Source organism: Cupressus sempervirens, chromosome 4, assembly GCF_028749045.1.
Source record: "Cupressus sempervirens isolate cs-2001-9-10 chromosome 4, ASM2874904v1, whole genome shotgun sequence".
NCBI classification, from domain to species: Eukaryota; Viridiplantae; Streptophyta; class Pinopsida; order Cupressales; family Cupressaceae; genus Cupressus; species Cupressus sempervirens.
This window is the reverse complement of record NC_143121.1, coordinates 108,311,488-108,322,908: the sequence shown is the minus strand read 5'-3', so window position 1 is coordinate 108,322,908 and position 11,421 is coordinate 108,311,488.

Here is an 11,421-nt window from a genome sequence, read left to right as displayed (position 1 = left end):
TTGTAAATGAGTTGACTTGATAATTTTTAAGGTATAAATAAAAGGTCAAGTTGTGAATTCTAAATTGTAATGAGCGAGCATGCAAGTGTGTTGATTGCATGAAGAGGAAAGTGTGAGCAAATTTTGAAGGAGGATTAGATATCCTTGAGGAGCAGCAGAGATTTATTTGATGATGTTAGAAATAATAAAATTGAAATGAACTAAACATAAAGAATTATAACTTAATCCAAGAGAGTTTGTGATGAACATAATTACCATCATTTATAAGAGCTTCCCAAGATCAACAAAAAGAGGAGACAGGGATTTTGAAAGGGGAAAGAAAAGAAAACCCCTTGTGAATAATACGAATGAGGCAAATGCCTAAAGAATGAAAGAAGGAGAGAGAAGAGAGAAAATGGAGCCACTGGCTCATTACAAGAACTACATAGTGATTGTGTGTTATGAATGAGAGAGAAGCATCTCTTATAAAGAGATGAGAAGAGGAGTTATTTGTAACTCCCAAGTGAATGATTGCCACATTCATAAGTGTGTGCATAACAAGTGTCATAATCCTCTTAAGGAGGAATAACTATTTTCCTTAATAAAAGAATTACAAAATAGACTTTTCCTCACATGTGGACTAGAGGACAAACAACATAAGGGATACCTTGGTTTATCCCATTTAATAAATACAACCAAGGAAAGATTACCAATTCTAACATATCAGAGAGGATCTAGTAAAGAAAAATAGAGATTTATATCAGCATTTCAATTGCATCTCATTTTGGTCAATTCATTGTTACTTTCTCACCATTGTAGCAATGATTCCTAAATCTCTTAATAGAGTTGGTTTAATAGCCATTTTGTAAATCCTCTAACAAGGTGATAGTTCTATTGAATTTTTCTAAAGTTCTCTAGCAAGAACACTCCTAAAAGGGTGATTAAATCCTCTAACAAGGTCACACCTAATAGTGTGTTTTGTAACCTTTGACAGGGTTGGCTCCTAATAGGGCTCACTTTAGAAGAGTGAAAATTAGACTCTATTTACTTGGTGGTTTTTTCCATATTGTGTTTCCACGTAAAATTTGGTACCTCATGTGTTCATGTTATATCTTTTATGCATGCATGTTAATCATTGTGAATGTTTAAGTTCTGTTAAAATAACATACACTACATCTACTGAGCTACAGCATTTTTCTATATGATTACCGAGTGATAGTAGTAACTAGTTTTATAAGACATCTAAGGGATCTGTGGATTTGTTTTTGTGGTAGCTAATTCACCCCCCCCCCCACCCCCACCCCCTCTTAATTACACCATCTATATTTCCAACAATTGATATCAGAACCTTTGGTGCTTGTAGGAAGGATTTCAAGGATCTAAGGTAAAGATCAGGATGTCTTACAAGTAGGGAAATTCAAAGGCTTAACAGGGATAAATTTTCAGCATGGCAAGGTCTCATGAGACTCCATCTGGCTTCCATTGGAGATACAAGATTGAAATATCTTGATGAAGAATATACAACTCCTGTTGGTACATTATCTGTCAATGACATTTCTAAGAAGAAGACTCAGAACACCATGATGATATACATTGCATTAGCCCTAAGCTATGAAGAATTTGATGATATTAAAGACTACAAAATTGCCTTTTCTATGTGGAACAAGCTGAAAGATATCTATGGAGGTGATGACAATGTGAGGAGAGCCAAAGCACAAAGTCTAAGAGGAAAATTTGATCAGATGAGGATGAGAGAGGATGAAAACATTGCTAAATATGTTGAAAGAATCAAAGCAAGCATTAGTGCAATCAAGGCTTCTGGAGGAGATATCAAGGAGGAAATAGTTGTAAGTAAAGTTCTTAGAACATTGCTTCCCATTTATGCAATTAGAGTTTCTATAATTCAGGAAAGAAAATGTGAAGCAAATTATAAGATAAATTTAGAGGCCATAGTAGGAAGATTGACTGCATTTGAGCTAGATAACTATGACAACTATGTTCTAGCTTCCAAGAACATTGAATCAACATTTGAAGCCAAGCTTTCACTTAAAGAAAAGGGCAAGAAGATAAAGGATTCTCAGTTAGAAAGTGAAGAAAAATTAGAAGATAGTTCTAACAGTGATCTTGAGGTGGTTGAAGCTCTACTTGCAAGGAAACATTCTAGAGGTAAAGGAAAATACGAAGGTAAAGTTCCTTTAATCTATTTTTCATGTGAGTAAATTGGTCATATTGTTGGCAGGTGCCCAAACAAGCTAAACAAGGATAAAAAGAAAGGTCATAAGTGTAATGGCAAGAAAGACTTCAAATCATTTGAGGACAAAGGTAAGAAAACATGTTTCATGGCTAAGGATTCTAAGGATTCTGATAATAGTGAAGATGAAATTGTTTACATTGCTGTGAAAGATGAATCTGATAATGATGAGGAAGATAAGATGACACTTATCTCTCATGTGAGCAAAAATGATACATGGATCATAGATAGTGGTTTTTCTCATCACATGACTGGTGACAAAACAAAGTTTGAACATTTTGAAGACTATGATGGTGGCAATACGAGGTCTGGTAATAATGAACCTTGTTGCATAACAGGAAGATGAAGAATCTCACTAACCAAAGAGCTTGTATGTGATAATGTCTATTGGTTTGAAGGACTAAAACACAATCTGTTGAGTATGACATAGCTAATCAATATTGGATTCAAGGTGGAATTCATGCATGCAAAGGCAAGATTGTTGGATGACAAAGAAAAGTTGATTGGATCAGGCATACAAACAAAAGGTAACTTGTCCTCTCTTGAACTTGGTGAATGTTCATGTTTTATTTCTCAAGTTAAAGAAAGTTGGTTATGGCACAGAAGGTTATGTCATGTGAATTTTGATAACTTGGTGAAAATAAGCAAATTCAGGAATGTAAGAGGCATTCCTAGTATAAAAAAAGCTGATGTTGGTCTATGCAAGAATTTTTAGATTGGTAGAATGGGAAAGACTAACTTTTAAAGTAAAAACTATCAGTCTGAAGAAATTTTGGAAATTGTGCATACTGATTTGTGTGGACCTACTGGAATTGAGAGCTATACTGGAGAAAAGTTCTTCATTCTTTTTGTTGATGACTACTCTAGAATGATGACTATCATATATCTAAGAGAGAAATCATAAGCATTTGAGAAGTTCAAATGGTATTTGGCTAGAGTAGATAAGGAAACAGGGAAAAGATTGAAATATTTGAGATCAGACAGAAGTGGTGAATTCATCTCCCATGAATTTAATAACTTTTGCATTGAAAGAAGAATCAAAAGACAGGTATTAGCCCCTAGAACTCCTGAGTAGAAAGGAATAGTTGAAAGGAGGAATAGATCTATCATGGATTATGCAAGAACTCTAATGATTGAAAAGAACATTGCTAATAAATACTAGAAGGAAGCTATTAGCACTATAGTTCATACCTTGAACTAAGTACAATTAAAGAAGGACTCATTCAAAACCCCCTATGAGTTATGGTATGGCTATAAACCCAATGTAAGTTACCTAGAAAAGTATTTGGAAGCAAATGTTATATTTTGAAAAAATATAGAAAAGGAAAATTTGATGTTAAGGGTGATGAAGGCATATTTTTGGGATATTCTTGCAAGAGCAAGGCATATAGATGTTTAAATTTGTCTACTCACAAAATCATTGAAAGTGCACATGTGAAAGTTGATGAGTTTCCAAAAAGGACTAAAGAAGAAAGCAAAAAGGAACCAAAAGAGTATAGGAGATTTGTTTTCATTAAACCTAATATAGTGCCAGACACATCTATTAATCAGGAAACTTCTACTCCTGAGTCTTTAGTCACCGAGTTGTAGGAACTTGAGTCACATTTAGATGCTACCAAGCTAATGCCTACCGAGCCAAAGTAGCCAAAACCTAAAGTTGAAGTGCAAGAGAATGAAAATGCAATTCATTCAAAAGGAAAGAAACCTATATTGGCCAAGTATGTTAGAAGATATCATGCACCAAATCAGATTATTGGAGACAAATCTAAAGGTATAATGACAAGAAGTAAGTTAAAAGGTACTTGTTTACTTGATTAATTTGAAACTAGAAATGTCAAAGATGCATTGGAAAATGAAAGTTGGATTGAGTCTATGAATTAAGAGATAGAGAAAATAGAGAAGAACAAAACATAAGATAAAAATATGATTGGAACTAAGTGGGTATTCAGAAATAAGTTGAATGAAGATGGTAAGGTATCAAGAAACAAAGCTAGACTGGTATATAAAGGCTACTCTCAAGAAGAAGGAATAGACTATGGAGAGACTTTTTCTCCTCTTACAAGACTAGAAGGTGTCAGGACCTTACTTGCATATGCTACACACAAAGAATTTAAGGTATATTAGATGGATGTCAAATCAACATTTTTCAATGTATTCTAGATGAAGAAGTCTACATTGAGCAACCTGAAGGTTTTTTTGACCTAGACAAAAAGGACATGGTCTACAAATTACACAAAGAATTGTATGGTCTAAAATAAGCCCCTAGAGCATGGTATGAAAGATTGCATAACTATCTTATTCAGATTGGTTTTTAGAGAACTAATGATAAGAATAGCTTGTACATCAAGGAAGGACTAGATAACAAGATATTTTTGGCAAAAATATTTTTGGATGATACTTTTTTTATAGGAAATGATGACCTATGAAAAGACTTTTTAGAACAAATGAACAAAGAATTTGAGATGTCTTTGTTTGGTGAGATTAAATTCTTTGTTAGTCTTCAAATTCAATAGAGCAAGAATGGTATCTACATTACTTAGTCTAAATAAATCAAGAAAATACTCAAGAAGTTTGGTATGGAAGATTGTAAACTAGTTGGAACTCCCATGTGTATTGGACTAAAGCTTATCAAGGATGATAAATCAAAAGAGGTAGATCAGACCTTATATAGAACAATGATTGGAAAATTGCAGTATGTAGTTCATACAAGGCCTGATATTGCTCTTGTAGTTGGTATAGTAGCTAGATTTTCAGCAAAATCCAAAGAAAATCACATGATGGCAATTAAGAGGATCTTGAGATACTTGAAAGGCACTAAAGATTATGGATTGTAGTACAAATTTGGAGGTAATCTGGACTTGAAAGTATTTATTGATGTTGATTGGGCAGGAAACATTGATGACAGAAAAAATACAAGTGGTGGAGCATTCTTTCTTGGAAAGAGGTTGATTTCTTAGACTAGTAAAAAGAAAAATTGTACATCCCAATCTACAAAAAAAGTAGAGTATGTTGTTTCGGTAGTAAACTATTCTACTATTGTTTGGTTCAAACAATTGCTGGAAGGCATGAAGGTTGAGATCAAAAAACTAGTTGTTATGTTTTGTGATAATATAAGTGCAATCAACATATCCAAGAATCTAGTAATGCATTCCAAAATCACGCACATTGCAATAAAGTATCACTTTGTCAGAGAATTGGTGTAGGATAAGGAGATCAGATTGGAATATGTCTATACAAAAGAAAAAATTGTTGACATATTCATCAAGTCATTACCTAAGGATGCATTCTTGTATCTAAGAGGTAAGTTAAGGGTCATTCCCCTATCTGAAGCTTACTAAAATAAAGTTTTAGTGATGCATCAATAGGAACCAAGTTGAAGATCTATCAGTTGATGCAGCATAGTCATGGGAACATTGCATATGAATTAGTACTCAAGGTACATTGTTACTCATTTGGTATGTGTTGTCTTTGGCATGTGTTGTCAAAGAGGGAGAGTTTACTCTCAACTTTTTAAAATTTGAATTTGTTTGTAGAGAGTTTGTTGTTTGAAAAAAAGCTATGCAATTCCTTCACAAAGGGAGATTACTGCATTAGAGAAGTTTGTGGCATAGAATCTAAGAGGGAGAAATATTCTATCAGAAAAAGGATTGTTCTCAAATTTCATTGTGCTATGACATGTTGTGTTGCCATCAATGTCAAAGAGGGAAATTGTTGGATATAATTGTTCAATTGTTTGTTGTCTTTGATGTTACACAAATGTCATATTAGTTGGTAGACAATATCTACCAAGCTTAGTTGGTCAACTAAGAAAATTCTAGAGTCTACTGAGCATTCCTAAAAATTATTCTATGGAAACAGTTTCTACCGAGTTCACTTGAGTTTTGAAGGATTTTGTGGTAGAAGTCAGTGGTAACTGAGCTTACAAGGTTAGCAAAGGAAAGTCAATGTTTACCAAGTTCACTTGGTCTCCAAAATATTTTGTAGAGTTCATAGTGTTAACAGAGCTTTAGTTGGTTAACACTAGAAATCAGTTCTGGAGTAGTGTTTACCAAGCAGGGTCGGCCAATGAAGGATTTCATTGTTTTGGAAAATAAAGCTTAATTGTTTTATGTAATAATTGTAGCTGACTAAGGTAATGATTACTAATAAATGTAACTTGTAAATGAGTCAACTTGACAATTTGTAAAGTATAAATAAAAGGTCAAGTTGTGAATTCTAAATTGTAATGAGCGAGCATGCAAGTGTGTTGATTGTGTGAAGAGGAAAGTTCAAGAAAATTTTGAAGGAGGATTAGATATCCTTGAGGAGTGGCACAGATTTATTTGATTAGAGAGGATCTTGTAAAGTAGAATAGAGATCTGCATCAACATTTCACTTGCATCTCATTCAAGTCAATTCATTGTTATTTTCTCACCATTGTAGCAATGATTCCTAAATCTCTTAACATAGTTGGTTTAACAAGCATTTTGTAAATCCTCTAACAAGGTGATAGATCTATTGAATTGTTATAAAGTCCTCTAGCAAGGCCACTCCTAATAGGGTGATTAAATCCTCTAACAAGGTTACACCTAACAATGTGTTTTGTAACCTTTAATAGGGTTGGCTCCTGACAAGGCTCACTTCAGAAGAGTGAAAATCAGTAGCTAGTTACTTGGTGGTTTTTCCCATATTGGATTTTCATGTTAAATCAAGTGTCTCATGTGTTCATGTTATTTCTTTTACGCATGCATGTTAACCACTATGAATGTTTATGTTCTGTTAAAATAACATACAATGCATCTACTAAGTTGCATCATTTTTCTATATGATTACTAAGTGACAGTAGTAACTAGTTTTATAAGACATCTAAGGGATCTATGGATTTTTTTTTGTGGTAACTAATTCAACCCCCCCCCCCACCCCTCTCAGTTACTCCGTCTATATTTTCAACAGGTACAACTATGTATTGTCTATGCTTCCATGTAGCAAAAATATATTATCCCAATAATAATCCAAATGTCACTCATATAGATTCTACATGTTAATTACCTGTAGACAGATGTTTTCCATGATGATATAGATGCCATTTTTCAATGAATTACATGCATCACTAATTGCTTGTCTTGCAAACATTAAAATTCCCTTGCTAGAATTCTTGTTTAGCAAGATGAATAAATTGTATACCAAGTTTCATGTTTTCTTCACCATTTTAAGGTATAAATCCTATTTTAGATTCAACAACTACCATTCTTACCATAAGTAGGAAACTACTGAAACAACTAGCACTACTAGCAGAAAAAGCAACAAAGATTATGCACTACCCCGCTACTAAATTTGACTTCTTAGGTTTGATTTTTTTTCTTGTGTATTTGTCTTTTTGTATACTATATTTTTCATTTGCCTTGAAGTTGGATGCTTTTATATTACTACATTAGAAAATGAATGTGTTGAACTTGATAGATGTCATTTAAACCTTTTATTTTGATCCTCTTTTATTTTTTCCTCCTTCAACTTCAGTATAAAAGCAAATGTGCAAGCAACAAGGTAAGAAGGAAGAGGTAGGTGCAGACTGAGAGCTCCAACTTTCCAAGACAATTTAGAACCATTATAGGGTATGAGCATTACTCAATTACTTTTGATTTGGGTACTTTCTTGGCAAGGCATGTTATTTCTTTTTTCTTTTGGGTAATTATACATCTACAATCAATGGAACATGTTGATGTATTATTATATGCATAATAATTCTAAAATTTGGTAAAGTGAGTTGATTGGGCAAATTTTGGAGGGTGGGGGCAGGGGATTAAAGATTGTCACGTAGGCCTCCTACCTATCCTTTGTTTTAATCTTCCCTCCCATTTGTTACCTCCTCCAACCATTTAACTTGTTGTGGAAATATCTCCTTCTTATAACTTCATTTTTTTGAAAATAAATTGTCTCAATTTTTTCCTAGCAATTTGACAAAAAAAACACTCTGGTAATTTGACAGAAACAATACTCTATTTTTTGAAAAAATAAAAGTGGCTACTTAGAATAAAGGCCATATGTTATATACAAAACTTTATATTTTGAATCAATATATTTTATCTATGTTTTGTTTGTGTGGTTCTTTGTGGTTTTATTTGTTGGAAATGATTGAAAAGATCATGAATGAAGAATAATGGAACTGGTAAAGAATGTTTTCAATCATTATTTTGTCATTGATGTCAAACTTGCCACTTGCAGGAATGACAATTGCTTTAGTGATCCAAATACTATCAATTGGTTGATTGACAAGGAGGTGGCAATCAATAAGATGTAACTAGAGTACCTAGAGAAAGGTTGAAGTTATGATGTTGTAATGAAGTATAAGGATCAGCTAAGCCATTGATGAAATAGTGCATTGATGACATAATCTAAGACACAAAGGATGGATACACTGAGACACATGATGTAAGGATTAACTAAGTTCTAGTTAGTGCTGAACAAATTCTCAGTTGAACCCGAGCAAGATACAGGTGCCGAGTGAAGATACAGGTGTCGAGCAAGATACAAGTGCCAAGCCAAATGCTTCAAGTGTTGAGCACTAGTAAATAACATTAAGAAGTCGAGTAACACACAATGTGTTGAGCATCAGCAAACCAATGATGCCAAGTTGTGCATTATTTTGAAAAGTTTAAGATTCACCAGATTTGAGCCAACATGGTAGTTATCTAGAATTTTTTGAACTAGATAGAAGATAAGAATGATGAGCTGGTGGCACAGAACACTATATAAAACATTTTTGCAAATGATAATGGATTTATCAAGAAGTTTCTAGATAAAAACAAGATATGGGACAGATACATTGTATCCTACCTAATCCATTGAAACCCTAAAGTTAGAGAGGGAGATTTCAGCAGGAAATCAAGAATAGAACTTCTTTATAAGGAGTTAAAGGTCAGAGATCACACGCATGCATGAGAGGGAGTTGGTCATAAATGTAATCATGCGAAGAAGCCAAGAGGAGTAAGAACAAAGCATCAAGACTCTAAATTGATTGAGTGACCAGAGAGAGCATTGGCATAATGAGTGGAAGAACTCAAGGAGATAGATCTTGAAGGGTGAAAAAGTTGTCAACACTGCAAGGGAGGAAAGCCAAGCAAAGAAAAGGACTGAATAGCAATCTAAAATCTGCAAGGTTCAAGTTGCAATCTATATCAGGTCAAAACCCTTCTAATACTTTCTTACGATTGTGTTAGATATTGAAACACTAAATTGCTAGGTTAGCTTAATAGCTAGGTGGATAAGCCTCAGGAAAAGGATAAAGAGGTCCCCAGGAGAAGGATAAAGAGATCCTCAAGAGAAGGATAAAGAGATCCTTAGGAGGAGGATAGGAGATCTTTAGAGAGGGATGAAAGATTCTTTTGAGAAGGTGACTGTAAATCCCATGGATTTGGGTGATCCTAACAGCTCTATGTAAATCATTTAACAGGGTGACATTCCAAGTTGAATGTTCTTAAATCCTTTAACAAGGTCACATTTAACAATGTGTTGTAGCCTTTAACAAGGTAGGCCTTTAATAGGGTAGACCATCAAAAGTGGTTGAAATTAATTGCGCATTTATTTTGTGGGTATCATCTCCACTCCAATTTTACTTTCTTATTCCTAGAGGGTTTTTGGGTTATCAAATCCTTAGTGTTATGGTGTGATGCATGTTTACTTTTCATGATTGTTTAATGTTCAATTGCATGCATGATAATTTTAGTTATGTGCCATTAAGGATTTGTAGCAAAAGTTGTATTGGACATCATTGGACCTTAGATAACTGATTCACCGCCCCCCCCCCCCCCCCCCCCCCAGTTATTCTAAAGAATTATAACAATTGGTATAAAAGCACACTGCTGATTTGTTTCAAGGTACTAGCAGCAAGAAGATCAAGATGTCCAAGAGAGAAGTTCCCAAGCTAAACAAAGACAACTTTGTTGCATGGAAAAGTCTGATAAAGCTACTGTTGGAATTATGATATATTTGTCATTAATTACAACACTTATTCGATTCTGAATGTTTACCAAGCTCCTCACCTAATCTACAGTTGACACCGAGCATTCAGTAGTTACCTTATAAATTTTACAAGTAAACAGTTGATACCGAGCATTCCTTTGGAAACCGAGCATATGGGCAGTTTAGCAGTATTTACCAAGTTCATAGTGGTTACCGAGCAGAATAGTGGTTATCATGCAGTTAGTGGTTGCCAAGCTTCGCAGTATTTACCAAGCAGTCAGTGCTCACCGAGTCATCAGAAGAACTTAGTGTTTACCGAGTGATCTGTTGGTCTGACTTTTTCTGCAGTAAAAAAATTTTCAGTTAAACCATAGAAAAGTCAGATGTTCTATGTCTAAGTGAAGCATAGGGTTTTGGATAAACCATCTATAAGAAATAATCGCCATATAAGCCCTATATTCATCCCTATTCATAAATGGTCGGGCGCGAAATTTTCAAATTTCAAAAGAGGCGAATATGCTTTCATTTTCCTTTTCCTTTCTCTCGGGTTACCTTTCTTCCTATTTGTCCCAACCGTCAGATCCGATTAGATCTACCGCTGGCGTTACCTCGCTATTGAGAATTGCATGCTCATTAAGTATAGCGAGATAGCGATTATTGAGTTTTTTAAGCGGTGGGACCATGAAGTGAAGATGCGGCGATCGGAGATTTGCTTATTAAATGTTTTATTGTGCAGGTACACTTTGCAATTCACCATAAAAAAGGGGGAGAGGGACCCACTAGAATATCTGACATCAGAGCCGGAATGTTGATTTTTCTGGAAGTTCCGCCACCTTGCTATCGGAAAATTCAGGCACTTCACCGTTAGCGAAGTAGCGAGGCCACGTGAAAATCTAAAAGTGATGACATTGCATCTTGCTTGTATCATAATTACACCAGGTGGCATGACCAGTCATAAATACCGTTGTCAGAATCAGTTTTAATTAACAGAAGTAATTACTGGGTAACCCTTGCATTTTCTGGCACGGAATCCTTTAAAGTGCCGAAGCTCGCTACCTCGCTATCGGAAAATTGAGGTGCTTCACCGTTAGCGAGTTAGCGAGGCCCCGTAAAATGGCAAAAGATCGGCAAGATCTTTGATGACGTGTAATGACAGATGACTGTGATAAATTTTGACATGTACCAGCTATGCAGAGATCCGATTCTCATTAATACCTATCTGACTAAATGTACAAGAAATCTGGAACGTCAGC